Raw genomic sequence first — 27,556 nt, 5'->3', positions numbered from 1 at the left:
CAGAAGTGAGATTAAACCACAAGTGTGCTCAGCACCCACTCTACAACACCAAGTTCATAAGGTCTGAGTAAGGACTGTGCCTCCAGAGCCCTGTTTGCAGTAGCTAACACTGTGTCCAACTTGTAAGGAGCCTCACAAACTAAAATTATTTGTTAGTGGGTGAATGGACATTAGGGAAATACCATACGTAAGGGCCCTTTGATGGTAAGCAAGATACATGGATTTGAAGAAAAGAAAAACAGAGGAAGGGTAGGAAGAAAGAAAGGGGAACATTGTATAAATCCAGTTTCTTATGCATCTTTAAAAGCTTTATAGGCTAAATGCATACAATGCTTGTTAGGATCTCTAGCTTCTCTTCATGACCTATTTCAGACACCATAAATTCACATTGTTTTCCATCTCCCTTTTTTGTTTTTCTTTCTCAAAAATCTGTGTATGTGTGTGTTTGTGCACGTACATGCATGTGTGAGCATGTTCACACATGCATGCATATGAGTGTATGTGTGGCATGGTGAATGTGGAGGTCATTGGATAATGGAGATATTGGTCCTCACCTTCTACCTAGTTTGAGGCAGGATCTTTTGATGCTTGCTTCTGTGAATACCAAACTACCTGGCCTATGAGCTTCTGGGAATTCCCCTGTCTCCACTCCTTATCTCATCATAGGAGCATTGAGATTACAGGGGGAACATGTCATATCAGGTCTGAGAGACTGCCCAGCCTCTTGTTTTTGAATTTCTGAGACAGGATCTTACTATGTGTAGCACAGGTTAGCCTCAAACTCTCGATCCTTCTCTAACTCTGCCTCCCAAGTGTTGGGATTCCAGGTATAGACCACCATACCTAGCTCTCTCTATTAAAAAACATTTTAAAATTTATTTATTAAGTGAGCTTATTAAACTTTTATATACCAGTGATTGGTCTGGCTATGTGATATGGTATAGAAGAAAACAAAGTTTTAATACAGCTTTCTTGTTTTGTCTTTTGGGTTTATTTGTTTGTTTATTTGTCCATCTTTAAGGCATGTTCTTAGTTTATATCCCTGGCTAGCCTGGAACTTGTGTAGTCCAGGCTGGCCATGAACTCACAGAGATCCACCTGCCTCAGTCACCCTAGTGATAGGATTAAAGATGTTTGCCACCACACCCAGATTCAATAGAGTCTTTTAAGTATAAAGAACTCTGTTCATCTCTCCTTCTGGGACTAGAATCCTGTTCTTGAAGGGCCCAATTCCATGGCTGGAGATGCTGCTCAGGAGTACACCATTTACCTCACAGTGCCAGGGTTCACATTTAAATCCTCACTGATGCCAGAAAAACAGAACCCACATTCTAGTTCTGAGAAACACAGTAAGCAAATACATTAGACACCAAGGTCTGGGGAGATGGCCCAGTTAGTAGTGTTTGTTGTATGAGCCTGAGGACCTGAGTTTGGTTCTCCAGTCCCACACAAAAATCTGGGCTCAGTGGTACATGCCTGCAATACCAGCTCTGAGGAGACAGAGACAGCAGGATCCCTGGAGCTTGCAGGCCAGTCAGCCAGCCAACCTCACCAAGTGAGTTCCTGGTTCACTGAAAGATTCTGTCTTCAAAAAAAAATTAAGAAGAAGGAGGAGGAGGAGGAAGAGGAAGAGGAAGAGGAGGAAAGAAAGAAGGAAGGAAGGAAGGAAGGAAGGAGGAGGAGGAGGAGGAGGAGGAGGAGGAGGAGGAGAAGGAGAAGGAGAAGGAGAAGGAGAAGAAGAAGAAGAAGAAGAAGAAGAAGAAGAAGAAGAAGAAGAAGAAGAAGAAGAAGAAGAAGAAGAAGAAGAAGAAGAAGAAGAAGAAGAAGAAATATAGCAATAGATAAAGATAACGCTAATCTGCTGTTGACATCTGGTCTCTACGTGTCCACGCACTTGCACGTACACATGTACACGTGTATATGCAACACACACACCTTATCAAAATGCCAGCCAAGGATAAAGTTAAGAGCTGTGAAGAGCAGTCAGACAGAGCATCACTATGTGTGAGAGGAATTGCAGAAGCCTTCGAGTAGAGACTTGAGCTGGTTCTAGTGAGTTGGAAGCAGGGCTGCAGGATGTGTTGGGGACAGTGATCAGTCCAGGCAGAGGGACCACGGCCCTGTGTCTGGAAGGTACCAGCTATCCTCTGACAATAGCCAAGAGGTATCTGAGGCAGAGTAAAGATGGGGACATTTGGGTGTTGAGGAAGTTGTTCTGAGCTTTATGGTCTTTTTTTAAGATTTTATTTTGAATGAGATGGGAAACTACTGTTAATTGGGTATATAAAAATATGACTTGATACATACATCAAAAGAACAGTCATTGGAGTTTGGGGTCTATCTCAGTTATCTGTCTATACTTAGCATTAGCATGTATAAATCCCAGAGACAGTCCTCAACACAATTAAACTAAACTAACAACATTAATAATAATAATGATAATAATGATACTAAACAACTCTATCTGCCCATTCTGTGCTACAGAAAGCATCTCCAAGCTCCATCTCCACAACTCCAGCCTTCATCTCAGAACCACCCCACTGCACCCCATACTGAGAGCTGAATCCTGAAGCCAGTTAGAACCCAGGACTAAGATCAATTCACTCTCCAGACATTGCAGTGTTGAGGAGGAGACACCATCAGTCTAAGCTCAAGGAAGAAGTCAGAGAATCCCCTAACCGAGGATGCGCCCTTGAGGCCGTTCTCCGACCTGTGACTGGTGGGAGGTGGGACTTGAAGACCTCTGTGGTGCTTTCCAATTCACAGTAGGTGTGCTCACAGACTGTTGCGTGTTTCTACGCCTCAAGGCAGCTGCCCCTGGACAGTGAGGCTGTGAGGGGGATGTTGGGACCAACAAATGCTTCACAGAGATCTAGAACTTACTATGTGCCAGTTGTTGCACTTAGCATCCTACGTATGACATCTCTTTTCCACTCACAGGTGGAAAAACAGACATTAATTTATTCAAGGTCTCAGGGCTTGTGAAGACTCTCTGCCGTGTACTCAGCTGGTCCTTTTATGATTGCCGTTGACTGACAAAAGTCTCTTCTAAAAGAAGGACCTTAAACATTGCCACTGTGGCTGACTGTGATACTCTAGCTCAATTATATAAATACATGGTTTTTATCCATCAAGATTATTCTTAAAATCCAGCCTAAACTTCTATTCTGGGTTTTAAAGCATCAGGTTAAATTGTCATATGTTTTGCTAAGTAATTATGAGCCTAGCAGACTAATTTTATTGGTACGTGTTGGAACAATAAGATGAACAAATTACAACATCCAAAATGTGTTTGAAGACAAGGATTCTGCCTGGATGTTTGTTAATGAAAAGAAAAATGAAGTTGCAGTATGGGGGTTGTAATTACCTAAAAATGTGTTAAGCGTGATCTATTGAACCTTCAAATATATCCAAAATATTTCCTAGCAGATATAGGAAAGGTATCTTCATCCATCCTTTCCCTCTTCTTCCTCCCTCTGCCCCACTCCCTTCCTCCTTTCCCCCTCCTTCTGTTCATTTGGAGTCTCTTTAGATATGTAGACGTTCTTCTCTTTAGAAATTTCTGTTATAATATTAATGAAACAACTAAAATAACATTTTAACTGACCAAAAACTAGAGTTGAGCATGCATTTCTGAAACTGAAAGAGTTAGCAGTTGCCGAAGCTCATTGTCCACATGACCTGTGTCTTTCATGGCATGTTCTTCATTGAGCCCTGAAAAGATGGACGCCTATCAAATCATATTCATTTCCAAGGCAACCATTGAAGACTCTGGAGCAGATCTCTGTTTGCTTCTTCGCACAATGTGGCATCAGTACAGTGGCCATCTATTCTGAATGAGAGATGACAAGGCAATGAGAATAGACATCTCTCAAAGGCAGAGGCAGATCCAGAGACATCTGGATCATTTTACAGAATCCAAGATATAGACTCTCCACAAAGCAGCAAACTCTATCTTTTCTTGCTATTTCCCAGTTTTCTTTCTAGAGCATGGTTGTCACTGCCTCTTCTAAATAATGTTGTCAGTAGACTCCTGGAGTCCATCCTTCCTTACTGCTGTTCAGATATCATTAGACATGATGACTAAAAGAAAATGAGAACTAGATTATAGGGGAGAAAGATCTAGAAGAGAACTAGATTTTCAAAGAAAGAGCTACATGTCTGACCTGGAGAGCTAGCTTGCGTACTGCCCAGCTGACTGGCAGCCTTTGTGTGTCAAGTAAAGAATCTGTCTCCAAGACACATGTTCCACACGTTTAAAAGTAGATGGAGAACATGAGGTTTTTATTTTAATTAAGTGGAGGTAAATATGGACAGAATATTAAGCCAAATATGTAACATGTGTACATGTATATGTATATGCTGTGTTCATATGCTATAACTTGAGAGGAGCAGCATGCTGTAGTGGAACCAAGCATATTTCACCATACTCAGATTTCTACAAACTTTCTGTTGAAATAAACGACAGAGTCTGATCACAGCCTGTGAAGTCCAGCTGATCTGGTTCCTGGCTCCTCAGTTTTGCTCTCTTCCATGATTTCATTAACCAACTTAGCCAAGCCACCACCACTTTCCAGCATCTTCCCCTCTCCTCCTCATTTTCAACCAATATGTAATGGCCAGCGGTCACTGGCTGGCGTTGTTTTTTACCACCAGCCTGTCTCTATGATTCTCTCTCTCTCTCTCTCTCTCTCTCTCTCTCTCTCTCTCTCTCTGTGTGTGTGTGTGTGTGTGTGTGTGTGTGTGTGTGTGTGTGTGTGTGTTGAAGCTAGCTGACCTGTTTCTCAGTAGGGAAGAAAGAATGCACTCTGAAGGGTGAAAGTGGAGGTCGATGGCCAAAGGGTTCATCATGCTGATCTACACTGTACACAGGCTTTATACTGCTTCTAAAGCTGTACACTGACAGCTTCCTTTTGTACCCAGTTGATTGACTCTTGGGAGGGGAAAATGATAAGTCTTGTTCTTTTCCAGCTAATCTGTGATCCAACAAACTTTAGACAGTTAATGCAATTGCCTTCCACATAGTAGAGATTGCTGCATCTCTACCCAGAGCTAGAGACAGGGTTATTGCTCACCCTTTTGACCAATAATGTGTGCCTGACTCTTTCAGTTCTTGGATTTCCAGTGTTGCTTGAACAAGGAGAAGCCTGTCTACTGTTCTACAAGCCTGCTACTGTGTAGCTCTTACAGTCTCCCCTCAAGAGGTGAGACTCGAAAATCGTTTAAGAGATGTGTCAGTCTGACTGCCTTTGGATGAAATGGGCCATGGAAGGGTTTAGTGTTTCCATTCTTGCTGACTTTCAGGCCTTGGAGAATCATTAAGGGAACCCAACTAGATGACGTTTGGTTGCTTCGGAATCATCTAAAAATGTATCAACAGGAAAAGAAAGACAATGAAATTAAGACAGCAGTCAAGCACATAAGGGCCAAAGACCAATAGGCTTACTCCTAAGGTTGTAATTAGCCCAATACATTTCTCTCTCTCTCTCTGTGCGTGTGTGTGTGTGTGTGTGTGTGTGTGTGTGGTGTGTGTATATAGGCACATATGTGTAATTTGATATAGTGTGTCTGTGTATCCATGTAGATATACATGAAGCCATGTATCATCCATTCTTTGATTTATATATATATATATATGTATGTATATGTATTTTATTGATTTTTATTGAGCTCTGCATTTTTCTCTGCTCCCCTCCCTCCCTACCCCTCCCCTTCAACCCTCTCCCAAGGTCCCCATGCTCCCAGTTTACTCAGGAGATCTTGTCTTTTTCTCCTTACCATGTAGATTAGATCTATGTATGTCTCTCTTAGGGTCCTCTTTGTTGTCTAGGTTCTCTGGGATTGTGATTTGTAGGCTGGTTTTCTTTGTTTTATGTTTAAAAATCACTTATGAGTAAGTACATGTGATAATTATCTTTCTGTGTCTGGGTTACCTATCTCAAAATGATGTTTTCTAGCTCCATTCATTTGCTTGAAAATTTCAATATGTCATTATATTTTTTTTTGCTGTGTCATACTCCATTGTGTAAATGTGCCACATTTTCTTTATCCTTTCTTCTGTCCAGGGGCATTTAGGTTGTTTCCAGGTTCTGGCTATGACAAACAAAGCTGCTATGAACATAGTTGAGAACATGTCCTTGTGGCACAATTGAGCATCCTTTGGATATATACCCAAAAGTGGTATTGCTGGGTCTTGAGGAAAGTTGTTTCCTAATTTTCTGAGAAATTGCCACACTGACATCCAAAGGGGTTGTACCAGCTTGCACTCCCACCAGCAATGCAGGAGTGTTCCCTTTACCCCACATTCTCTCCAGCATAAGTTGTCATCAGTGTTTTTGATCTTGGCCATTCTTACAGGTGTAAGATGGAATCTCAGAGTTGTTTTGATTTGCATTTCTCTGATGGCTAAGGATGTTGAACATTTCCTTAAGTGTCTTTCAGCCATTTTTGATTCCTCTGTGGAGAGTTCTCTGTTTAGGTCTGTACTCCATTTTTTATTGAGTTGTTTGTTCTTTGGATGACCAATTTCTTCAGTCCTTTGTATATTTTGGAGATCAGTCTTCTTTCCAATGTGGGGTTGGTGAAGATCTTTTCCCATTCTGTAGGCTGTCGTTTGTCTTGTTGACCATGTACTTTGCTTTACAGAAGCTTCTCAGTTTCAGGAGGTCCCATTTATTAACTGTTCCTCTCAGTGTCTGTGCTACTGGGGCTGTATGTAGGAAGTGGGCCATGGATCACCCTTAACACCAAGTGTCATCATTCTTCAGCTACAGAATTTCCTGCCTTTAAGGACCTAGAGCAGTGGTTCTCAACCTTCCTAACACTGTGACTCCTTAGTTCAGTTTCTTGTGCTGAGGTGACCCCCAACCATAAAATTACTTCATTGCCACTTCATAACTGTGATTATGCTACTGTCATGAATCGTAATGTAAATATCCAAAATGCAGGGGATCCGATATGCAAACCCAAAAGTGTCATGGCCCACAGGTTGAGAACCACTGATCTAGAGAGAGCAAGATTATTTTGACTATAATGCATCATAAGCTAACGGCCACAAAGAAATCTCTAAGTCCCCTTCAGTACTGAGTTCACACATTCTACACAGTAAAAAAAAAAACTTTAAAATCAAAAGAGCCTATCATTTGAGGTCTGATATTACCTATTCAATCCAATATAAAAAATGCTCTGGCCTTATGTACGACATTAGGGACACCCAGACAATATTAATCACTTTCCTTTTGAGAAAGACAAATAACTTAGGTTCATGTGGATATGTGGATGCAGGGAAGGCAGAAGTACAAGCGGAGCAAGATCTGGTAACCTGCAGCATATGGTCTTGAAAATCGGAAGGTAATAAAGATGCTGTCGCCAGATTCAGCATTCACGCACAGGAGGAAACTGGGTGCAAATAAAAGAACAGGGAATTCCACGGTCCTATCCCAAGGTCTCCAACCCCTACCACAGTGAAGATGTGGGAAATCCAGTTAAAGGCAAGTGGAGACACCAGAAGCTATCACTGGGCTCTCTCTAGAGATGCTGGCTGGGACCCTGGTCCTTGCAGGCACCATCAGAAGAATCCACATGAGGCTCACAGAGCTTAGCATGGAAGGCAGGCAGGGGTTATTTGGGAGAAAAGTGGAGGTCCCTCAAGGGGTGAGAGTAGACTGTCACCAAAGGGACTATTGCAAGCAGAGCACACTAGAACGGGGTGAGGGTGGGCAAGAACCAAAGGGAATCAACATCCTGTTCACTTCTCTGAAGCAAATACCCCCCCCCCTTTTCTCATCTTGGAATTCTGTGCCAGACCAATGACAGAAGCTCTGAGCCATTTCCTTTCAGTGCTAAAGTAGAACCTAGGGACTTGTTCGTGCTAGGAAAGCCCTCCACTGCTGAGCTATACCCATCTTATTTCCATTTTGAGAGAAGGTCTAGCTAAATTGCTTAGGCTGCCTTAGCCCTTACCCCACAGCCCAAATGCTACTTGACCTAGTGATGCCTCAGTCTCAGGCTCCTGAGAGACCACGGTTCCAGGCCTGCAGTACCAGGTCTCACTTTCTTTCAATCAATTTTTTTAATGATTGAATGAAATCATTCATTAAACAAAATACTGAATTATATATATGCTGACTTAAAAGTGTTTTTTTAAAGGATCGTGTGGCCATGAGAAAGGGGTTCAACCTTCCTACACCTCAAAAGTAATGATGCTGATTCTTTGGAAATTCAGTCCATAAACTCTTCCATTTCAGGAAATAGTGGAAGACTTAACACGTTCATAAGAGCATTGTTGGGGCTAGAGAGCTGACGCAGTGGGTAAAAGCACTTGCTTGGCCTTACCTCTTACAGTGCGAAGATCTACTTTGTTTTGACTTTAAATGTATCGGGAACTGTTAATGAGAGCGGCTGTACCCACCCATCCCCGTCTCCATACTACTGATGTGAGCACCATTTCTGCCCCTGAATATTACAAAGACGGACAGCCACCTTTGTCATGTTTGCTAACCATGCTCTGATTCTCACGCAGCAACAGGCACTGGTTGGAGTCATGTGGGCTTCAAAGCAAGACCAAGCTGCAGTAAAATGATGAAAACTAGGTTCTTTCTGGCAGCCCCCATTAAACGCTGTTGGGAAAATCCACACCCTTGAGTGTTTTATGATCTCAATTTGACTAGTACTTTGTCTCTTCTGATTCACTTCGCCAGGGGCGTTGCTTTTAAGAAAATGAAAATCAGTTTGGCCCAGAAAATGCAGCGATCACAGAGCTTGCTGGTGTTGGACAGGCAAAGTCTAGTTACAGGTTCTCCGCCCTTCAAGCTCAGAGCTCTGCAGAACACATTCCCATACAACATTCAAAGCTTAGAATACTTTCACATAAGCACATTCTCTCCCTTTTCTCTTTCCTGGCTGGAGCATCTTCATCCTTTCCAAAACTATAGTTCATACTGAGAAACCCTCCTCCCTTAATTTAGTCTTCAGGATAAATTATATACAAACAGAAAATCCATCTTATTAATAGATCGTGGTGTAGTGCCAAGAAGGAGTCAAGATAGGCACCAATGAACACTGACCTCGACTTCCAGAATCTCCAGTGTTCCCGGGGGTTGTACCCACCACTGAGATGTTCATAATGTAAAATTTATGCATGATGAGCTTCAGCGGTAGACACTTGCAACACATGTCATCTTAAAAATAAACTCTCTGTTCTTCAGGCAAAGGTGTCAGAGGCAGTGTTGCTTGCTCTTCTGACAAACAAGGTTAAAGGAGAAATGGGTGCAGAGACGCTAGCTCAGAGCCAAGCCTGGTGTGGGCTCTTCACAGCCTCCATCCTTCCCTTTGTCTCCATCGCAGCACTCAGTGCCCAGCAGCTCATATCCAACCAGCTACTCGAATATCAAGTCCACCACTGCAATGGTCAGCAGGGTCCAGGAGTTCCTCACTCTGTGGGTTGTAACTGTGTCCATGATGGTGCAGTAAAACAAACCGAAACCCAACTGAATGGAGTTTTGTTTTTTAATTTGATGTTGAAATTGCTTTACTTAAACAATATTCATACATGGCTACATTTTGTTTTTCCTTTCCCGGCTTCCTGTTGACTCTCCCCCATGAGATGCTCATGTTCCTCGTCTCACTGTTCATGTTGTTCTCTTGTGTCTTACACTGGTGCATTGGAACACAGGTTACACCATAGCAGTGTTCATGTTACTTTAAGTTGTGGGGAAGAAGGGGGTCAGAGACAATCTTAGGTGGTCTTCTTTAGGCAGCATATCCCGTTCTTCTAGTCTGGCCTGATGCTCACCAAGTAAGCTAGGCTGGACAGTGAGCCCCTGGTATCTGCCTGTCCCCACCTCTGCAGTGCTGGGATTACAAACCCCCAAGCCTGGCTTTTTAAGGACCTGGGGCTCACACCCTGGCCTTCAGGCTTGCAAGGGGTGTGCTTTGCCTGTGCTATCTCCCCAACCCTGTGCTACTGTAAATCTCTTTTATAGCTGAGTCGTGGAGAGTCTGTGCTAATGTTGGTTTCTCTGTACAGAGTCTTGCTTCACTACAGTTAACAGCAGTCTTGTTTGCTATTGGTTGATTGAGTGAAAGAAAGCATTACATCAATCCTCATTCACTCTGTTGATCATTGAAGTCTCCTTGTAATGTTTGGACATATGTAGCTCTTGCCATCTTCTTATTGCTATAGAAGAGTGTAGAAGCAGAAGCTCTAGTCCACTTACCTATGGAAGTCCTCTACTGTGGAACTCACAGCTGCAGTCCTCCTCTGTGCACCTGGGGTCCTCCACTGCACAGCTCACAGCCGTGGTCCTCCACTGTACACCTGCAGTCCTCCACTGCACAGCTGTGGTTCTCCTCTATACAGCTCACATCTGTGGCCCTCCACTGTACACCTGCAGTCCTCCACTGTACAGCTGCGGTCCTCCACTGCACAGCTGTGGTTCTCCTCTATACAGCTCACAGCTGTGGTCCTCCACTGTACACCTGCAGTCCTCCACTGCACAGCTGTGGTTCTCCTCTATACAGCTCACAGCTGTGGTCCTCCACTGTACAGCTGCGGTCCTCCACTACACAGCTGTGGTTCTCCTCTATACAGCTCACAGCTGTGGTCCTCCACTGTACAGCTGCGGTCCTCCACTGCACAGCTGTGGTTCTCCACTGTACAGCTCACAGCTGCGGTCCTCCACTGCACAGCTGTGGTTCTCTATACAGCTCACAGCTGTGATCCTCCACTGTACACCTGCAGTCCTCCACTGCACAGCTGTGGTTCTCCTCTATACAGCTCACATCTGTGGCCCTCCACTGTACACCTGCAGTCCTCCACTGTACAGCTGCGGTCCTCCACTGCACAGCTGTGGTTCTCCACTGTACAGCTCACAGCTGCGGTCCTCCACTGCACAGCTGTGGTTCTCTATACAGCTCACAGCTGTGATCCTCCACTGTACACCTGCAGTCCTCCACTACACAGCTGTGGTTCTCCACTGTACAGCTCACAGCTGCGGTCCTCCACTGTACAGCTCACAAGCTAGGACCCTTCCTCGTGTCTTTTCTGAGTCTGGTGATCAACGTCTTACTCCCATACCTTACTATTCCTTAGCTCACTCTCTTGTTTTGGCCAAGCATATTTTCCAATATCTTTCTAAGAAAATATTTTCAAGAAGTAAATTTGGGGGTGTTGAGCTATGAAAATATTTGCATCTTACTTTCATATTTAATAATGACTAGTTAGATGGATATTGAGTTCTAGATTGAAAATTATTTTCTTTACAACTTTATTGAAAGGCAAGTGTCATAGCTCCTGTCCATAACCCCATAACTCAAGAGTTTGAGGCATGAGGATCATAAGTTCATGGATGTTGGCTTGAACTACCTAGGAAGACCTGTCTTGATAACAAATAAAGAAAATATAAAGCTAATAAATGATTAGACTTGAAGGCGTTTCTCCAGTGTCTTCTGGTGTTTGATTCACAGAGCTCTGTGAAATCCCAAAGTCATGCTAACTATCTCTACTCCCACCGTGTGTGTGTGTGTATGTGTGTGTGTGTGTGTGTGTGTGTGTGTGTGTGTGTATGTGTTTCACATCTCTTGTGACAGTACACCCTTGGGGAGGCTCATTGAATGGACTGTTTTGATCTAGAAAGAAATTTATGTCCTTCTTCCACCAGGAATATTTTTGAGCTTCTTTCCTGGAATAGATGTTATATGGATGGATGAGTGAATGGTAGCACAACCTTCTTAGCACTTCAAGGCTCTGGAAAGTCTCGGGTATGGGATGTTAATAATGGAAGATCTCTACAACGCCCTGTATTCCTCTGTCCCCTACACCGAAAGACCACGAACTTGAGCTTTTACAAAACAATTTTCTTCCTCACAATTTTGGGATCAGAAAAGTTGAAGGCCAAGGAGTCAGCAAATTTGAGGTCAGGTGAAGGTCAGGTTTCTGGTCCTAGATGATCAGTGTTGACTTGCTCTGTGCCCATACATAGAAGGCTGGAGGTCTCTCTTTCGGACCTCTGTACAAAAACTGAGTACCTTTCTGCGGAGAGTCCAACATCTAAACATCAGGAGATGCCGTCTTCAGATGCAATAACTCTCTTTCATTGTTTGTGTTAGATGAGATCGTCTCTAGCATTGAGTGATAGATTTTAAGACAGGGAAGGGTAGGCGATGTCAGTAACAAGCTAGGGGGCTGAACGTAGATTTGACCTTGTTACTGAATAAATCCTGCTGTTATCTGGAGGTTTTAAATGACTTGTCCTTTGTCATCCTTATGGTTACATTTAATCTCACCTGTGAACGATTTTATCCTTTTGAGGGGAAAGAAAATCATTACATTTGAAATAATTGGTACTTTTTTTTCTTTACTGTCTGCTTTTTTGGGTGAAATAATTTAATGAAATGCTTTCCTGTTTTGAGCTTTGCTTCCTGGATGTTCCGTAGGATCTCTAAAACTCTCAGCTCAGGGTCGCTGCAGGGGTTAAACAGCACCTGGCCTGTGGCAGCCACACCCCAGTCATCAGGTACATAGTTCTCTCTTTAGAATGCAACCAAGTAAACAAACACTAATTCCTAATTCCCTGGTCATCGCATGGCATTCTATTATATGTCTCCCTGAGGAATATAAAGGACTGATTTTTTAATAGTTTATTTTAACTTTATTTTATGTGCACTGGTGTGAAGGTGTCAGATTCCAGGGAACTGGAGTTACAGACAGTTGTGAGCTGCCATGTAGGTGCTGGGAATTGAACCCGGGTCCTCTGGAAGAGCAACAACCATTGAACTAACTCTCCAGCCCCCAAAGGCCTGTTTTGAGTTCACTAAGATTTTTTTTTCTGTAGTTAACTTTTTAAAATGACTTTTAAAAAATGCATTGTTACAGAAATCGCTATTCTTAGAGCCAGAGGTGTCCTAGCATGTGACCATGTCTTTATTTATGAAAAATGGCAAAAAGCCACTTGTTAAGTTCATATTCACTGTCAGACTTAACCCAACGGCTTATTTTATGTCTTAAAAATCTCTTATGTAGTCATGCACCCAAATAATGCTTAAATTCTTGTTAATTAATTCTTTCCTATTGCTCAAGAGCCTCAAATACATGCAAAAATATGCACCTTTTCTTTTTTCATTTGTGTGTGCTTGTATATGGGCGCACATACAGAGGTTACACATGGATATATGTGTTTGTTTGCATGTGTATAGGCACACATACACAGGGGTTGCACATGGATATGCATGCATATTTGCATGTGTATGGGCACACATACAGGGATTGTACATGGATAATTGTGCATGTTTGCATGTGTGAAGGTTCTCACATGGGGTTGCACGTGGATATATATGCATGTTTACATGTGTATGGGCACACATACAGGGGTTGCACATGGATATACATGCATGTTTGCATGTGTGTAGGTTCTCACATGGGAGTTGCACAAAGATATATGTTCATGTTTGCATGTGTATGGGCACACATACAGGGGTTGTACATGGATATACTGCATGTTTGCATGTGTGTAGGTTCTCACATGGGGGTTACACAAAGATATATGTTCATGTTTGCATGTGTATGGGCACACATACAGGGGTTGCACATGGATATACATGCATGCTTGCATGTGTGTGGGTGCACACGTGGGGGTTACACATGGATATACATGCATGTTTGGATTGTGTGGGTGCACATACAGGGGTTGTACATGGATAAATGTTCATGCTTGCATGTGTGGGTGCACACACGGGAGTTGCACGTGGATATACATACATGTTTGCCTTGTGTGGGTGCATGTATCAGGGTTGCACAAGGATATACAAACATGTTTGCAGAGGCCCTAGCTTTATTTTGAGAATCTGCCTCTGTTGATCTCCCTCTCACCTTATTTATCAACAAGGCATGCTCTCTTCACCAAACCCAGAACTTGTCAGTGGGTCTCCATATTGCTCCGGAGATCCCCATCTCTGCCATCTGTTGTGGGGATGACAGACTAGCCATCATACCTACATGTCATTTTTAGGGTCTGGGAATACAGTTCCAGTCCTCAGGCTTGCAGGCAAGCGTTAGCTACTGACACTTCTCTCTAGCCTGGGAATAGCCATATTTTTAAAAGGGCAACTAAGGAGCTGAGAACCTAACCTCAATGAAGCGTGAGGTTCCTGACAAAGGCATGTGCCTACCTTACATGCAGAAGATTCTAAGTTCAGAGCTTTGGACTCCTTGGGGGAAGTGACCAACAGATCCCATGTTTCCAGAATTCACTCACGTTCTAGGAATAGAACCACTTTTCTTTTCCATTGCTCTTTTTCTTTTTACGGTGCTAGCTAAAATCTCCAGAACTGTTTGGAAACGTAGCCTGCCCGCTAAGATGCTGTCTGTGGTGCACTCTGGCTTTGGTCGCGCTAAGGTGGTTCCTTCACTGAGTGTTAGAGTGTGAACACTGAGGATGAAGTGGTGTCCTTGCCCTTTGGGTTGGTTCCTGGCTGCTACTGTAGAACTATGCCAGAAATTTGACGGCTTAAGACAATGCAAATGCATTTTCTTGGTGTCTTTGTACTCCTAGGGTGGACTATTGGTCATGGTTAGTGTATTGGGGGAAACACAAGCAGGAGAAAAGATGGATGGAAAGAAAGAAAGAATATGGGATGAAAACAGATGATGGATGAAGATGGATGAAGAGTAGATTAGATAGATGACAGACAGACAGTCAGATGGATAGATTCACTGCGATGACTGATTCATATGATTATACGAGGCTTATACAACTCTCCACAGCACATCTTCTCCACAAGCAGGAGGAGCAAAGGGCCAGGTGAAAGCCTCCACCCGGTTGGGAAGACCTCAACTCCAAGGAATCTGATGGTGTGGCTCTCTGCTCAAAGACCTGAGGATCTGTGGCACTGCTGGCAAAGGTCCCAGAGTCCAAGAGCAGATGGGCAGGGCATCCTAATCCATCAGAGACAGAGAAAATTAGCTTTTTTGTTGTTCCAAGCAGCCCTCGCTGACTGGATGGTACCGGATCACACAGGGTGAGAGCGAATCTTCCACACTCGGCCCAATGATTCAGATGCTGGTGTCTTTTGAAAACACACACCAAACCCAAGGCAGAAATGTTACCTTGGGAACCTTGTCAATACTCCTAACCCAGACAACGGGCACAGAGTTAACGAGCACAGTACCACAGTATATTGGTCTTTCGTACATTATTTAATTTTTTTCATGATGTTGCTTAATTTGGTTTGTTCTATATTCATAGTTTATGCTATCTTCAGGTGTGTGTGTGTGTGTGTGTGTGTGTGAGAGAGAGAGAGAGAGAGAGAGAGAGAGAGAGAGAGAGAGAGAGGATGGAATGGCTTGCTGGGAAGCTGAAAACCCACAACTACTGCAATCATCTTGTGTCAGCTGTGTTCAGTGTTCCCATGATCACCCACGGAAGAGGTGTCGACAGTGCCTGCTTTCTTCAGTTTGCATAAATGTTGGGATCTTGTTTGTTCTCCTCCCCCTTCCCCCACCTCCTCCTCCTTGCCCTTTCTGCCTTCGTTTTTCTTCTTTTCCCATCTTCTTCCCACACTCTTTTTAGTTTTGAACTACTCTGGCCTGTATGTGCTGCTTGGATTTTGCTTCAGAAGGTAAAAAAGTGTTTCAGAGTTAGGCTTCTGTGAGCACACGGTAGCGCAAAGAGAAATCCCACCATCATGGCAGCCTGTGGCCTTGGTGTCTTGTTTGGTTTTGCTTTTCACTTTAAAAACTATTTGTCTCTCTTTCTCTCTCCCTCTCCCCCTCTTTCACACACACACACACACACACACACACACACACACACACACACACACCACATTTTCACTGACTATTGAGAAAGGCTTTGTCAGGAACTCTTAGCATCCCAGTCGACACCAGTGTCCTCGTATCTTTCCCTAAAGGACGGAAGTCCACACTAATCTCCACTGTAACCTCTCCTGTTTTCCCATTCTCACACACATGCCCTCCACACACACACACGTGTTCCCTTGATTGCATTAACTGTGACTAACAGTGCATAACATTAGCGCTTCTGTAGTGTTTGATAAATGTGATCAGTTTCAACCGGGGCAACACAATACTGGGGAATTCTTCAGTCAGAATTTCCCTCTTCCATTCCACGGTTATCTTAGAGAGTTGTGAGATGACAAGGTGCTTCTCCAAGGAAACTCCCTGACAGGTCGAACTGAGGAGCTGGGGAAGAGGAAAAGACAAGTCAGGTTTCGGCTTCCGGCTTCCATTCAACAGGCGTTTGTTTGTTTGTTTTACAGCTCCTGGTACAACTAGCACTCTACAAATCTGGGGGAATGACTGTAGACCAGAATGAACCCCAACTTCTGTAAAGAGAAGTCAAACATGTATACCTTAGCGGACCGGAACTTGAGCCAAGTGATGGAGTTTTTACATGGGGCACTAGGTTGGAGATGCACATTTTAGAGTGGTCAAGTCTTTAGGGCGACCTTGAAGACTTCCTAAGCTAAAATAAGAAATGTAGAGAGGCCAGCAAAGCGACTTTTCACTGCTGTTGACATCAAGTAGCCTGGAGTGTGTGTGGCCGGAGTGGGGGTGGGGGGCTCTGTTATTACCTCAAATACTGAAATAAGCATGGATTCTGAACCAATAAGAATGTATGTAACACATGTGTGAACACACACACACACAGAGAAAAGAAAGAGACAAGAGTGTATGCTAACAATATACTTATTGTTGATTTTTTTTTCTATGATGCCCTCATAACAGCTATGGGTTAATGAGAATATATCTACAAGATTTGGTAACAATGTACTTTTTAAAAAGACCTGTCTTTAGGTTTTGTTTTGTAAAACTCATCTATATTGAGTTATGATTCATTTAGTCATGCGTGCTGGGTAGTTCAACCCAGTTGGGGGAAATGTGACCCAGAAATGGACTTTCTCAGCCTCTCATAAAAGTAATTTGTCCCCTGTGCCACCCTTGTGACACTTACACGAGGTCCCCAAGTCCGCCCACACTGTCACAATGAGAGGAGCTCCTTCAGAGTAGACACATAGTATTCTCTTGTGTGTTACATTTTCTTTACCCAACCCGCAGCCAGCTGATGGGCGTTTAGCACCATCCTATGACAAAGGGAGACCAAAGATGTTTCTCTGACGTACTAACATCCTTGTCTTTAATAAAATTCTCTCTTTTGTAGTGGCGCCGTCTGTGAGGAGCTTCCCAGACTTTAATGAGCACAGGGTCAGAGTGGGAACTCTTGCTCCATGCAGGTTCTGAGGCAGTGCATCTGGATGGACCCGAGACTCAGCATTCTTGGTCAGTTCCCAGGTGACAATGATGTGTCTGCTCTCTGAGCCACACATCCTTACATCCTTCCAAACCCACTCTGCCTTCATCTGGCTATGTGGTCTTGCCTACTCCTTTTTATCAATTTTCCTACCACAGGTACTGACTTAAAGAAAATCCAACGTGGGAATTCTGCAATAGCAATGATAAATTCAGTAGTTATGCTCACTGTATTTGTTTGTTTATGGTATTTTGAGACAGTTTCATTATGTAGATCTGACTGTCCTAGAAGTCACTATATAGACCAGACTGGCCTCGAACTCACATCTCCCTGCTCCCAACCTCTGCCAGGATTAAAGGTGTGAGCCACCATGAACCCTAGTGGCATTTCAACTGTATTTTAATAAATAAAGACTGCTTGAAGATCTGAGAGTAAAACAGTCCCACTGGTCAGACTTACAGACCAGGTTATGGTAACACACACCTGTAATCTCCGTAGCCATAATGACACACACCTTTAATACCAATAGCCACGTTAGTTGCCGTAGAAACTGGGCAGTGCAAGCCTTTAATGACGATGGTGCATGCCTTTAATCCCAGCACTAGAGAGGATTATAAAATGGGGCGAGTTCTCACACACAGTCCTTCTGAGATTCCTGGAGGCAGGATTGCCATTTCAGACTGAGGTCGAGGCAAGAATCAGTATCTGGCTGTTTTGCTTTTCAGATCTTCAGGTTGAACCCCAATTTCTGGTCCTGAGATTTTATTAATCGTGCTTCAGTGAGCCACCTTTGCCCAACAGTTATTCTTATGCTAAAAAGACTTCTCAGGGCTGGGGGTGCGGCTGGTATAGCTGCACTTGCACAGCCGGGTGAGGTCCTGGGTTCTGTTCCCAGCACCATCAAGGGCTGCCTTAAGTAGTAATTCTAACTCACAAGGGGATGCATTTAATATTGCTTGTATATATCACTTCACTGAATTTAAAAGCCTCTGTTGATCCCTTTCTAGGTAAAGGCTTCTTGCAAGGAACCTTCAAAAAAAAAAAAAAAAAAAAAAAACAAACCATGACTCAGCCCTACTGAAGTTTGCCTGTGAAGTTATTATGGGAAATATGTAAAATTTATTACCTAGTATCAGCAAAGTTTTCATGTAAAGATGAAAACTTACATGGAAGAATATGGTTTCTAATGACTTCTAGAACAAAGTAGGAGCTGCTTATTTTGTCCTGTGACACAGCCTATGTTGACCCCCAGCTCACTACGTGATTCAGGATGACCTTGAGCATCTGATCCTCTTGCTTCCACCTCTCTGCCTCCCCAGGTGCTGGGATACAGGTGTGTGCCGCTACATTGTTCTATGCTCTGCTGGGGACCAAACCCAGGGCCGCACATATGCTAGACAAGCGCAGGACCAACTGAGCCAAATGCCTGTCCCCTGTTAGCTATTTTTCAACTTTAGGAGAGGATAGAAACTCCTCCGGCTTGACCAGTTGGCATACAGGAAATCTTTTCCCTGGTAAAATGTAGCCACACCACAACCCAATAAACTCAAAAGCCACAAGAGCCCTGTTTTGCTTCTGGTACCACAGAGCATGTGTTCCGCTGAGCATCAATCGTGTGGCTATGAGTCAGGACAGCTGATAACAGCTCCTGTCTTTGGGCCATGCCAGTGAACCTTGTTGGACTCATCTGTGATCCCTCCTGCCACCTCCTCTGTCAGAGTTCTTATATGTCACACAAGCAGATAATGGGCTGTCTTCGTGTGAGCACATTGACAGCCCTCCCCCGCTTTTGACAGGTCCCTTGCACCCTTCCCCTGGTGGCACTGGACATTCTCTGCTCGGGAGACCCCTTTGATGTCACATGATTACATCGACACTATTCCCAGACATTCCTTTATCTGTCCCACCTAGGGGGCACTTTTATTTTTGAGTTCCTCATAAAAAGCAGCTCACTGTGCTGTCTTGGGTTCAAACATGGGCCAACCTCAGCTCACTCACATCGTCTCCTAGTTCGAGTCTAGCCTTGTCCCTCTCCAGTAAGGTAGTAACTGTCTGGGTTCTGTCTTAAGTCTGCTCCGTTGACAGACATCTCTTCCTAACGTATCTTTGTTCTTTCTCGGGTGTGGATATGAGATTTACCAATTATTAATCTGTTTACTTTTTGAAGGCATCTAGCCTGGCATTGCCGTTAGGTTCACTATTTGCAAACTTGCTTTGTGGTTTTATTGATAGCACTCGGGTGGAGATCTCCCTGCTAATATATGCAAACTCACAGCTCCCAAGAAGCTTTCCAGCCCTGTTAATGAGCGGATTAACAAGAGCGCTGCAATGTATTTAACCTGCAGCACTAGCTCTGTTTCAATAAGACTTCAACAGCCTATTAAATGGAGTGGGGGCTCAATTAACCCACACAAAGGCCACTCTCCCCACCGTGGCAGGGAGGACCACATTTAGCATCTGCCTAGGCAGCTTGTTGGAAGCTGGGAATAAAGAGAGTGACATGTTCTTGCCTGGAGCTATGATACAACTGAAATGGTGATTCTGGTTCATCTGGACTGACTGAATAGGTGACAGCATTGAAACCCACGAGTGTCTCGCCATATGACAGTTTCTAAGAGAAGAAAAAACAACTCCCTATATTGAGTGGTCACTCTGTCCCCTGTGCCTTGTTTCAGGGGACTTCCCTCATTGTCCCTGGGTCAGCTAGTAGGAGACACGGATTATGGATTTGAGGATGGCGGGTGTGAGGGTGTGATAGATTGTGGTTGGGGATGAGGGGTGACACAAAAATAGCCCAGGAAATACATCCTGCTGTGTCCCAAGAGCGTCTCTTTCTGTAGGTGGGAGCTTGGAGCGAGTTGTCATCTCTTGGGAGCATGCTCCTCTCCCAGGTGGTCAAAGGCTGACCATTTCTTTCTGGAAATCAATGTACAAGAAACTCATCCAACTGGATAGCTCGAGCCTGTCCCTTGAATCTTGTCAGGACGGCTGTTCTGTGTGACTGACAGAGTAAGATACCTACCAGGACATCCAAAAAGCCTCAGTAACTGCAGCACGCAAGTCAGAAGCAAGTTGACTAAGTGAGTAGTTAGCCGTCTGTTTGCTTAGGATGGCCTGAGTCTCTCATGGTGATAACACCCACGTCTCTCTCAACTTCCTACTTGTGATTTTTACCCCGTTCATTTTTACCGCACTGTTAGTCTCTTTCCAATGTACTCTGTCACCCTCTGTGACAGACAGCGTGACCATTGCTTATTGCATCCATCCCTTCTTAGGATGCAAATTCCATATGGGCCAGAGTTTTAGTTTTGCTTATAGATAAGTGTTAAGTACCTATAACTAGTCTCTTTAGGTTTCAACAAATACTTAGGAAATGAGTGATAACAAAGAAGAAACATAGCTTGTGGACTGATTTTAGAGCCATAACTAAATGATTCATTGAGGAAAATCCTTACAGTGAAACTACTACCCTCAAAAAATTAGGGAAAAATCGTTAAGTACTAGGAAGACAAGCTACATGAAGTCCCCAGAGTGGAGTGGTCCTCACAGGTCCCTTCTCCATCCTCTTGCACCATTGTTGGCAAGGGAATGGAAGGAGGAATTTCAACACTGGATTAGTCCTGTAGTGTGGACTGCATGCCTACTAAACCCGAATCCTTTTACTTGTGTTCTGGGTGTACTCAAAATTCTATTTTCTTCACCAAAAATTAGAGGCAAAAAGTAATGAAGCATTTGATCAAAGGTACACGCTGGAGCTGATGGGAACACAGCGTGAACACACCACATCCGCTGCCTAATGGGAACACGGCAAGAGCACGCCACACCCATTGCCTGATGAGAACACGGCAAGAGCACGCCACACCCATTGCCTGATAGGAACACGGCATGAGCATACCACACCCATTGCCTGATGGGAACACAGCGTGAGCATGCCACATCTGCTGCCTGATGGGAACACAGCGTGAGCACGCCACATCCGCTGCCTGATGGTCACGGGGCATGAGCACGCCACATCCGTGGTCGTTTTGCACAAAGCATTAAGTATGGACTGAAAGCACAATGGTGGACATGTTGTAGATATCACACACTATGCTGCTGGTTATGTGATTCACTCTAATAGAACACTAACAAACATTTTACTGTGTGTGTTCTTTGCTTTTGCTTCTAGGTCAAAAGCTGCGATAGCAGTGGTCAGTGCTCTATCTCCTTGAATTCTGTCCTGAGAATCCTAATGGTTCTTTCTTCATTTGCATGTTCTAGTAGCCTCAGAGCTAGGATGGAGGCTAAAATTACTTTCCTCTTTGGATTTCTTGGTGAGAAGGTTGGTACCTCTAGCCATTGCTGGTCTTGTTTAAGCACTGAGATTCTTCAGAAAGTGCTATGACAGGAATCACATGACTAGAGCTCCATTCTCACCCTGGCCACCCAGACACCAAGTTCGTGCTGTATTCTCAGAGATATTCCCATGAACATCTTGGTTCATAAAGACACTTGTCTGATATTTTACGTTCCAGATTTAAGTCAGGTAAAGGACTGAGTTGAACCACTAAGTGTCTCACTGGTGCGACTTTTCCAGAACTAACATTTTCCTAGTTCATACCAGAGTGTAGTTGAAAAGATAACTTTTATTTTTTAGTATTTATAGTAGATCTGCCCTGCAACAAACTTTCACAGGACTGGCCTTTTGAATGAAGTCTCCCCAGTCTCTCTGGAGGACTGACCTTATTCTAACTGCTGTTGGGTCGGGGGGGTAGATGGAAAACCTTCACAGCCGCTGTCTAGGGGAATATCAATCACTTTTTACCAACAAGACTTTCCTTGTACACGAACACAACCTCCCGCTCTGTAACATAAATCCACTGCCCCTCGTTTGTTTTGCAGAACTGGATCTCTCTACTGCTGTTCATCTCTTATTTAAAACACAGAAATAGGATGAGGCTCAGTCGGTGGAGTGCTTGCCCTATGGTTCACGAAGCTCTGGGTTTAAGCCCCATAAACTCTGCAGGTTGGTACTCACCTGAGAGCCCAGGATTTGGGAAGCATAAGCAGAGGATCAGCAGTTCAAGGTCATCCTTGACTATGTAGTAAGGTTGAGGGTAGCATGGAATACCAGAAACCCATTTTTTTTTAAAAAAAAAAAAGCATCTCTCAAATAACTAGTGTTCTTTTCCTATATAAACTGCAAAATGTCTGCAAGACATCATAGTGGTAAAGCAAAACAAAACAATACTCAGAAGTCTGAGGCAGGAGGATTGCTACAAGCTTGAGGTCGGCCTGGGCTTCATAATAAAACCTTATTTTGAAAGAAAGGAAGGAAAAAGAAGGAAGATGAAATTGAAATCAAACTCATTGGCATGTAAGCAGTACAAGAGAAATTGAGGCATAAACCTGTCCCAAGAAACCAGCTAAAACCAGAAATAAGGGAGCTCTAACAACCGTCTAGTTGTTTGGAAAATTGTTCAGCATCATCTTTATTGGTTTTAGTTGGGGTAGTGCAGGTCCCAGATTCGACTTGAAGAATAATTAAAAGTGTATGGATCTGCCAACCAGGTGTTGGTGGTGCACACCTTCGATCCCAGCGCTCAGCAGGCAGAAGCACGCAGATCTCTGTGAGTTCCAGGCCAACCTGGAGACACCACATTTAAAAAGAAAAAAAAAAGAGTGCAGGGGGAGTGGATGATGAGGGGGGTGTGGTGCAGGCCTGTCTAACCAAGGTGTGGTTAGAAATACGGGATGCTGTGAAGAAATAAAACCCTTGAGAATTGTGTTCCCTGATAACCTCGCTGCCAGGCACCCAGAGCAACTCTGCAGATTTAAGACAGTAAAGCACAATCGCTGTCCTCATCGGTTGCGGGTGGCCATAGGAGTCGCTCAGACAACTTCAGTGAAGTGCAACAAATACCAAGTTGTGGGGTCCCCTGGCAGTGGGACCAGGCCTTATCCCTGGTACATGAACCAGCTTTTTGGAGCCCATTCCCTCTGGTGGGATACCTTACTCAGCCTTGATGGGAGTGGGGGGGGGGGGGTTGGTCCTACCTCAACTTGGTTTGCCAGACTTTGCTGAGTCCCCAAGGAAGGCCTTACCTCCTCTAAGGAGTGGATAGGGGGGTGGGATAGGGGAGTTGGGAGCGGGAGGGGGAAGTGGGGCTAGTATGTAAAAATTTTTAAATTGTAATTTCAAAAAAGAAAAAGAAAGAAATAGGATCACCCAGTCCCAATGAATACATCCGTAACACTACCTCTGTATCTAAGGCTCAGGGAATGTTTCAGAAGAGGGGTCACAAAGATTATAAGAGTTAGCGAAACATGGAGTTTGCTGAGAGACTATGTCTTCTAAGCATGTCAGAAGCTACACCCATAAAGTCCCTCACATGACTCCCAAAACGTGAGCTAACCAAGGATGAGAGCTGCAGACATGCTAGTGTGAACAGAGAGCACCACGACTTCAGCCGCAGGCAGAGATCGACAGGCACCTAACGTTTAGAGCAGAGGGCAAGGCTTCCCCAGGGAAGAGCACACTATCCAATTATCTGGACCAAGCGGTCCGTCCTGAAAACATAAATACAAGTAACATAAGGCACGCTGAGCAGGTTGCATTTATGTAGTTAAAAGTGTGCGCCCCTGTGCGCATGCGTGCCCGTGCGTACGTGCATGGGTGCGTCCAAGCGTGCGCGCATGCGCATGTGTGGATAACAATGACCAATGAGAAAGGAAACCGTGAATTTGAAAGAGAACAAGGAAGGGTTTATGGGAGGACTTGGGGGGAGGAAATAAAAGGGGAAGATGATATGGTTATAACCTCAAAAAATTAAATAGGTCATTTTAAAATACAGTATTCTTAAAGAGATCAGATCAGATCAGCTCCCTGTGAACATGGGCGGCCCAGAACTGAAGTGGATAGATAACGCCTCAAATGGACTGGGTTTCCGGCTCTCTCTGTGATGGAGCTGCCTTTTCTTTTCTGTATTGTTCTTGTCTGTGTTGTATTTTATGTCTTGGCTCAGTAGACTTTCGGTTCCTCTGCAAAACAGTAGTGGAAACCGCCACACTCTTGGCTTAGTGTTCCAACCACACAGAACTAAAGACTGGGTGCTGAACCCAGGGCCCAATGTGGAGTACCCCCAGTAAACTTACCAAGGTCACCTGTTTCTGTTGTCATTAGGTCCTGGGAACCCCAGTAAGTCATGTTTGCCAGTTACTGTTGTGTTAAGTGTGACAAGCCTGTGACTCACCGGGGCTCGCCTACTTGCTGGTCCTCATTGTCTTCCCTCTCCTCTTCTTCCCCAGCACCTATCTAACCCTTCATTTCTGAACCTTCCTCCCTTCAGGGAAGAGCACAATCCACAGGAAAGCCAGGGGAAAAGCAGCCAAAGCTGAGGTTGAAGAGGACCCCAGGGGACTCGGACGTTCAAGGGCATCACTGACAAAGTTCAGAGCAGCCAGTATGGTAAAGAAGAACCAACTAAGTTTAAGAGCAAGTGAGACAATTCTGTATTTACCTGGGTGCTTGGAAGAGTAAGCATGGCATCTGGAAGGAGAGATAAAGGAGACCAGGACAGGAAAGACTGAAGCATAAAAAGTGATTACTATCTTGCTGTTGTTTTAACAACAAAAGATCATTCTTGAATCAGCCTAGTTTGTAGATACAAGAGATGTGTCTGGAGTCCAGAACGTCACTGAGCACATTTATAAAGCTGATTTTACTTTCCAGATAGAAGTAACTAGTCTAAAGAAAACAACACCTTGTGGCTCTGAGGGAAACAATTAATAAATGGAACCTCCTGAAACTAAGAAGCTTTTGTAAAGCAAAGGACATGGCCAATAAGACAAAACAGCAGCCTACAGATGGGAAAAGATCTTCACCAACCCCACATTGGAAAGAAGGCTGATCTCCAAAATATACAAAGAACTCAAATTGGTCATCAAAAAAACAAATAATCCAATTTTAAAAACTGGGGTACAGACTGAAACAGAGAACTCTCAACAGAAGAATCTAAAATGGCTGAAGGACACTTAAGGAAATGCTCATCTTCCTTAGCCATCAGAGAAATGCAAATCAAAACAACTCTGAGATTCCATCTTATACCTATAAGAATGGCCAAGATCAAAAACACTGATGACAACTTATGCTGGAAAGGTTGTGGGGCAAAGGGAACACTCCTGCATTGCTGGTGAAAGTGCAAGCTGGTACAGCCCCTCTGGATATCAGTGTGACAATTTCTCAGAAAATTAAGAAACAACCTTCCTCAAGACCCAGCAATACCACTTTTGGGTATATATCCAAAGGATGCTCAACCATGCCACAAGGACATGTGCTCAACTATGTTCATAGCAGCATTCTTTGTCATAGTCAGAACCTGGAAACAACCTGAATGCCCCTGGACAGAAGAAAGGATAAAGAAAATGCAGTACATTTACACAATGGAGCACTTACTACACAGCAGAAAATAAGTAATGACATCTTGAAATTTGTGGACAAATGGGTGGATCTGGAAAAAAAATCATGTTGAGTGAGGTAACCCAGACCCAGAGAGACAAATATCATAGGTACTCACCCATAAGTGGCCTTTAGACATAAAGCAAAGAAAAACCAGCCTACATTTCACAATCCCAGAGAACCTAGACAAAAAAGAGGACTCTAAGAGAGACATACATGGATCTAATCTACATGAGAAGTAGAAAAAGACAAGATTTCCTGAGTAAATTGGGAGCATGGGGATCCTGAGAGAGAGAAGAAGGGGAGGGGGGAGGAAGGGAGGGGAACAGAAAAATATATAGCTCAATAAAAAAAATTAACAAAAAAAGACCTTGTGGCTTTGTTGGGAGGTTGGAGAAAGCAGATTATAAGCTCAACTCTAAGGAGGGTTCTTGTTGGGGTTTCTGTCCTGCCTGGTTCCTGTAATCATTAAGTCCCAAAGAAATCAGAGGCCTACATTATTTATAAACTGATTAGCCCCTTAGCTCAGGCTTCTTTTTAACTCTTATAACTTATATTAGCCCATTATTCTTGCCTATGTTAACCACATGACTCAATACCTTATTCAACGAGGCAGTCATATCTTGCTTCTTCTGTGGCTGGGTCAGAAATGTGTCCTCTTCCCAGAATTCTCCTGTTCTCCTTGACCCGCCTCTACTTCCTGTCTGGTTGTCCAGCCTATACTTCCTGCCTGGCTACTGGCCAATCAGCATTTATTTTAAATATAATTGACAGAATACAAACAATTGTCCCACACCAGAGGGTGGTTCTAGCTTGATTTCTGTCCTGTAACAAGCATCATGATCAAAAGCAGCTTAGGGGAAGTCAGGGTTTATTCCATTTTACACATCACAGTCCACCATGAAGAGAAGTCAGAGCAGGAACTCAAGCAGGAACCTGGAGGCAGGAACTGAAGCAGAGACCATGGAGAGCTGGCTGACTTGCTCTCAGACTCACACAGCTTCTACAGCATACTTCTACAGCTCAGGCCCACCTGCCTGGGGATGGCAGCACTCACAGTGGTCTCGGCCTGCCTCCATCAATCATCAATCAATGGCCCCACAGGACAATCGGATGGAGACAGTTCCTCAGCTAAAAGTTCCACCTTCCAGGTCTGTCAATTTGACAACCAAGGTCACCACCACCGGGTTTTTCCATTTGTTTCCTGCCTGTGCTCAAGTACATCTTTCTTCTTTTTGTGTATAACATTCTTTTGCTGTTTTTTAAAAGAAACATATTTGTGCTGAATTAGTACATTTACTGAAAAGTGTGAGTGTTCAGCATGTGGGCTCACTCCTCACAAGGAACAAGCTTGTACAGCCAGTGCCCTGATAGGAGACAGAACTTAACAGATAGAACCTCCTAGAATATTTCTGCTCACTCTTCTTGCCTTGCCGAGAATACTGAATAACAGTCCTAACCCCCTAGCAGGTTAGACCAGTTTCCCTACTTCTGTAGGTTGTTCAGATGGAATCAGTGTGTGTGTGTGTGTGTGTGTGTGTGTGTGTCTGTGTGTCTGTGTGTCTGTGTGTCTGTGTGTAACAGTGGGATGGGGGGAGCTCAGGTTTCCTTCTCTATACTGTGACCACGCTGGTTTTTGACACGGTGTCTCTCTCTTGGCCTGGAACTCATAAAATAGGCTAGACGGACTGGCCAGTAAAGACCAAAAGATCCAACTGTCTCAGCCACCCCAGTGCTGGGGTTCCAGGCACACATTGATAGGCCAGGAGTTTTTACATGTGTTCTGGGGATCAAACTCTGGTCTTCGTGTGTGCATGGCCAGCACTTTGCCAACTGAGCCATCCCCCTAGCC

Source organism: Myodes glareolus, chromosome 4, assembly GCF_982192425.1.
Source record: "Myodes glareolus chromosome 4, mMyoGla1.1, whole genome shotgun sequence".
Taxonomy (NCBI): Eukaryota; Metazoa; Chordata; class Mammalia; order Rodentia; family Cricetidae; genus Myodes; species Myodes glareolus.
The sequence above is the reverse complement of the archived record's forward strand: the minus strand, read 5'-3'. Positions refer to the sequence as shown.